The following is a 6,518-nucleotide window of genomic DNA, read 5'->3' as shown; positions in this document are numbered from 1 at the left end:
TGTCTGCAAGAACAAATTGCAGTATTTTCTGCACTATAAGGCGCACCTAAAAGCCTATCATTTTTCCATAACCCTTTACTGCGCCTTATAATCCGAAGCGCCATATATATGGATTAATATTAATATTGGTTTAAAACAAGATCGCTGAAACAAAGCTGGCAGTCAGGCCGCCCTACACCACAAGAGAACACACAAGGCACTGTGGTTGGCCTATGCCCCCTAACAACTAGTCAGGGGCGTCGCCTAAATCCCGGCTCTCACTGACCTGCTTGTCTGATGGCAGAGCAGCCTGTGGAGAGTACTGGTGCCTGGCTACCATAACATAGCAAAACGGAATTTTCAACAATTCTATAAATAAAGTTTGACTTACTGACTTATCTCAGTATTTCCCAACCAGTGTGGCGCCGGAAATAGCCCATTTTAAACCTAATCTAAAAAATGCCAATGTCGAGTGTCAGTGCTGTAAACTGGAATATAGTGACGGTCCATTCTATTAGTCTGCAGAAACACCTCGCCCAGCGTTTTTAAAAAGTTGCGTTTTCGTTCCGGATATCTGCGTTGTCGTGTGGACATAAGGCGTAAACGCAACAAAAAAGGTTTCTTTAAAAGTTTTTAAAATATCCGTTATCAGAATGGCCTCATTGACATAACAATTGGGGGCGTTTACAGTTGATTAAAGGTACTCACAGTCATGAATGCTCTATCTAGTGGATGAATAGTTTGACTACAGCCGCTAGTTTGTTTTTAATATATTTAAAAAATATTTACGTATATTATACGTGGGCGGCACGATGGCGCAGTGGCGGGTCCGGGTTCGAGTCCTGCTCTTCCTCCCGCCTCCAAAAGCATGCACTTCAGGTTGATTGGCCAATCCCAAATTGCCCATGGGAGTGAGTGTGTGTGTGCGTGTTAGTATGTCTTTGTATGTGGTTCCGCGGGTGCACTGGCGTCGTGCCCGGAGTGTGCCCTGCCTCACGCCCTATGCCAGATAGATAGATAGATAGATAGATAGATACTTTATTAATCCCAGAGGAAATTGTATATATCCACTGCTCAGGCATTACATAACGAATAATACTGTAAGATAAGCTAAAATTTAAATGAAGTATATGTGTGTTTCTAAAGTGTCATAATCTACCTTAGAAGTGCTGCACCCAAATGTACTGACAAGCAAATCCTGTTCCGGTTAATCACCTACTGCAGACAGCTACAACCTTGATGACGATTAGAATGTTCCAACATAGATAACCACAGGTTAACTCCCGACATGTAGAAAAACATCTTATTGTTCTTGACCTTGTGTGTGATCTAAACTGTTACGGCGCCTGCCCGCGTCTTTATCTAACCCTGCTCAATCCATTTTTTAATAAAAGAAAGCAGCCGGGTGGGACAGAGTCAGAGTCTACTTCGAATTGCACTAAGTCAAGTGCATCGCTTCTGTGTCTCTCCCTGCTGCAGCTGGTAAAACTTTAAAACCTCTCTGGGTGCCTTTGTCTGATGACCCTGGTCTAGCTTAGAACAGTTTTTGAGTGAGTGTTCGAGATTTAGACCCAACATTTCTCTGGTGCCGAAACGCGGGACCCAAGACCTGGACTTCAAATCGACACGGGAACGCGAAGGCCAACCAAACCAAACCACATTCCATCAAACCACGTTCGTCACTCTGAAAGAGGCCAAACTCGACTTCCTGCGCTGAGGAGAAGCTCCGGTGATGGGTCCCCCAGAACCAGGGCAACATTGGACAAGGTAAAATCTGATGAATAAAAAGAATTCAAATGAAATTTTGTTGTGTTGCAAGGCTGGACCATAAAATACCAATTTGAACAATCAAGAGAGCTCCTAATAGGTTCAGTCCGTCCGGGACGACTGACCAGGCCCCCTCCCACATAAAGTAACTCGTGAGAGCTGGAAAAGGGGTGCCTATTGAGTTGAGTTAGGACCTGAATCTTCCTGCATTCACGGCAGTGCGCGTCGAGTTCCGGGAACCGACCCACGGTGTCTCAAACTGATTCCGCGGCAAAACACGTTAAAAGTCCGTCAAGACCGACGTAGTGTGTCTTCGGTGCAACGTTTCCGCGTACCAGAGTCGACTATAAAGAAACCCTAAATTTTAAGAATCAAACGTTGGTTCAGCCTTCACAGAAAATATGTTAAATATGAAATATGAAAATATGTTAAAAGCCCAGAGAAGGAAAAGTGCACTATAACAGTTCGAACCCAAAAGTATTTCAATGTTTCATGTCATGTCTGTCTTCGATGTGTCCACTGCTTGGCTATAAACGTGAAAGTTAAGAGTGAATGATAAACTAACATCGGATCAGCGGATCCATTCTGTGCTGTGTGGCAGATTGTGTCTGTGGACAAGCGTTTGTTCCGTTCACACGCGTCGCCCGTTCACGCACCCCAAGTCCTGTTCGCGCGCACACACACACACACACACACACACACACACACACACACACACACACACACAAACATTTACACCATGGGACAGACCCAAGCAAAAGACTTTGCAACCAAACCCGACGTCCGCTTTATGCAACAATGTCATACGGACTCCTGCAAATTTCTGAAAAAATGGATCAAGAAACACGGATTCAACCCATGTTTGAAGAACTCTTGAGGAAATGACAGAATTGGTCCGAAGATTGTGAGAAGAGCGAAAGGAAAAATTGAGGAAAGGAAAGAAAACGAATGTGAAAGATGAGGAGCTGAAAATGGCCAAACTTTGGCTCGAACAAAGCACAAAAAGAGTCCTCGCCATCCAAGAGAAAGACGAGAAAAAGAAGGCAAAACAGTCAGCCACGATAGCTGCGCTAGGCATCTCCCCAGACTACGAGACAACGCCCAAACAGCCATCCGAACACTCGACTGAAGCAAGTGATCGCCACGAAAGCCAAAGCAAGTCTGACGAGAAATAGGAAGATCCTCAGAGCACCCTCGAGGGGCGGACCCAAAAGAACCGCCTTCAAAGAAATGCAAACCCACGCCTCCCCGATGATAGCTCACCCTCCCTCACCCGTCATGCTCGCAGGCAGCAAGAACGTTTGTATCCTGAGCTGCCACAAAAGGGCGTGCAAACCTCACCCCAACGAATGAACAACCCCATCGCCACCAGTAGCCCTCCAGCATACACAGGCAGCCCACAGTTTCAACCACTCCCCAAAGCTGACGGCCCCTTCTCATGGTTCGAAAACCCAGCCCAATCACCTGGAGCCGTCACCCAATACCCCATGTTCGCCATTGCAAATCCGGTCTACACAGGCCAGCCGAATGGCCAGCCGCCAACCATCCTAGTGCACCGCCCATGGACTCAGCAGGAATGTGCCGAAGCCTGCAAGGGCCTTGGGGACGTCAAAAATAACCCCACAGAATGGACAATGAACTTCCGCAGCCTAGCTCTTAGCTACCACCTCAACGGCAGAGAAATGGAAAGCGCCCTTAGAATTTGCTCTAGGACATCGCTGGAGCAGAGTGTGAGGCTCCTTCGACCCGAACGGAACCGATGGCGCCCCCCTCCCACACAACTCAGACGACCTAGCCGGAAGGACAGCAGCCACAGCTCCACAGAGTTGGAACAAACCTTCAGAAAAGTCCCAGACTACTCAAAGATCCGCCAATGCCGCCAGACACCCTCTGAGTCTGTAGAGGAATACAGAGCCCGCCTGGAAGAGGTCTTTAAAGCCAATAGTGGCCTCCGAGATGACCAAAACCCAAATGGTGCTTACCAAAGCCAACTTAAGAGTCACCTCATGGATGGCATGCAAGAGACCATCCGAGGATTCATCCAGAAACACCTCATTACTTGGAGGACTGCCACAGTCCAGGAAATCGTCCAGTGGGCAATGCATGCCGCTGAGGTGCAACAAAAATGCAAAGCTTCGAGCGCCACAGCTAAACTCATGACCATCCTGGAAGGAGTCGACGCCCTCACCACGGTCGACCCCCCCAGAGCCGACTGACATTTACTACCAAAACGCCCGTCACAGCAGAGGACGAGGCCGTCCCAACCAGGACCACAGACGCTACCCACGCCGCACGGCTACTCAAGACGACATCTGCTATAGCTGCAACAAGGCAGGTCACTTCGCCCGGGACTGCCCCCTTCCCAAAACTGGATACAGAGGCCCTTCAAGACGAGACCCCCCGTTCAACCCCAGTCATTCACAATGACTAGCACGGGACCGCGGTGCGGACAATGAAGGAAGTGACACACCAGATCCAGACACACCCCTCCAGATCTTAGACCTGCAGGCCATCTTCTCGTCCCTAGTAATTCCAACTGAAGCCACCTGAACCCTTCTAGTAGGCCCACTGCAGACAGCCGTCACCTTCATCTGTGACACTGGAGCTGAAGTGTCTCTCATCCGGGATGAAGTTCCAGGTCTGAAACCCTCCGGTCGGAGCATCCTCGTGGTAGGGGCCTCTGGAAAACCAACGCCCAACCCCTGGTCCAAAAAATGTAAAGTCATTGACGAAGATGGAACAGAGGTCACGACCACCTTCGTTCTAAGCCCACACTGTCCAGTCAACCCTTTAGGCCGAGACCTCCTTGTAGCACTCGGCCTCAGTATTCTTGCTGATGGGACGACGCTCAAAGTCTCTAAAGTGGACAACACATCGCTATTGGTCCTCGAAAGTCCGTCCACGCCTACCACTTTCTATGCCTTGGACCTAACCACAGCAGGGCCCTCTTCGGTGACCTTAGACCTCCTTGCACAGACCAAATCTTCAGTCCCATGCCACTCTACAGTCATCCAAACGCAATTCCCCCTCCATGTGACCATCCTCTTCCCTCACCACCCAGTGGACCGCCAGTGGCTATTGAGATTCCACCGCCTACGGCCCTAGCGACTACACATCAAATACCTTTTGTGGCCTCTCCAAGGAACCATCACCTTATCGTGGTGGAGAGGTTTGTGTGCCCTAAGGATCCTGGGAGCTATGTTGTCGGGAGTCTTGTACTCCTGGTAGGGTCACCCAAGGCAAACAGGTCTCAGGTGAAGGGCCAGACAAAGAGTGGTTCTGTCACAATCCGCTCCTGGTTTTCCCCTCATCCGCCCAGCTCTACCTGCCTTCCACTCCAAACTCATCAGTGCAACTGCCTTCACCTGTGTTTCCTCACCTGATTAGCACCTGCCTGCTCAGTACATATACCCTCCCATTCCTCTGAGTCTCTGCCAGATTGTCTTTGTGTCATGCATAGCTCTCTCGTGTTGATCTCCGGACTGCTTCCTCGGTTTCGACCCTGCCTGTCTTCGACCCGTCTTCCTCGTCTCTGCCCCGGTAAACTGACCAGCCTTCTGTCCTTGACTACTCTGCCTGCTCGTTCCTTGTCTGATACCTGTCACCTGGGATTCCTGTTTACGGAGACTGTTTGTCTGGAATATTGCTGCCATTCTGTGCGACCCCCAGAATAAACTGTTGGACTATTCCTGATCTGGTCTCAGTCTGTGCTGTACGTGGGTCCTACCTCTGACCCGTTACAGTACAATCTGGCCATAAATGGATCCAGCACAGGTTGATCACCGGATCTCCCGGATGGAGGACATGCTTAACGAGCTGGTTGCGAATTCTGTTGCGGCTGCAGCAGAAAACCAGCAGGTTCTGGCACAAGTTCGGTGTGATGTAGCAAGTCTCCACGCCCGCACCCAGGTCCTGGGGCTCACACCGTCTGTCTCACCGGGAGCCACGTTCTCGTCACCTGCCTCGGCGAGCGCTGCTGCTCCGCCGTCCGCCTCAGCGGGTGTCGCCGCCGTTCCGCCTTCGATCCGGGAGCCTAACGTGGGAGCACCGGAGCGTTATGACGGCGATCCTGCCACCTGCAATGCCTTTCTCTGCAACTGTTCCATCCTTTTCTCCCTCCAGCCGCTCACCTTCTCCTCGGAGGAGGCTAAGGTGGCTTACACCGTCAATCACCTCACCGGGCGGGCACGTCTGTGGGGCACTGCGGAGTGGCAGAGAGGGACTCCCGCCTGTCGCTCTTTCCAGTCCTTCGCCGACGAGCTCCGGAAGGTTTTTGGTACTGGACCTCTGGGGGCCGACGCCGGACGAGAACTGCTGGATCTGGTCCAGGGCAGCCGTTCAGTCACGGATTACGCTATAGACTTTCGTACTACGGCCCCTCTGTGTGACTGGAACCCGGTCGCCCTCAGTGATGTTTTTTTGCGGGGCCTGGCTGGATACATCAAGGACGAGCTGGTCGCTTATGAGCTGCCGTCAACACTGGAGCGCCTCATTGAACTCGCCACCCACATTGATCTGCGCATCCAGGCACGCCGGAGAGAGAGACGCTCTGAGCTCCAGCCACGCCCTGCCCGTCCCCGCAGTCCTCCTCGCCCCAAGCCTACAGCGGCGCCGACCTCTCTCCTGTCTGCCTCAGTCGCCCCTGTGTGTGAGGGGGATCCGGAGCCAATGCAGCTTGGCCGCACTCGCCTCTCACCTGAGGAGAGGGAGAGAAGACAGCGCTTGAACCTCTGTATCTACTGTGGTCAGCCAGGGCACTTCGTCAGCCGGTG

The sequence above is a fragment of the Antennarius striatus genome, chromosome 5 (assembly GCF_040054535.1).
Source record: "Antennarius striatus isolate MH-2024 chromosome 5, ASM4005453v1, whole genome shotgun sequence".
Lineage (NCBI taxonomy): Eukaryota > Metazoa > Chordata > Actinopteri > Lophiiformes > Antennariidae > Antennarius > Antennarius striatus.
Note: the sequence above shows the minus strand (reverse complement) of the source record.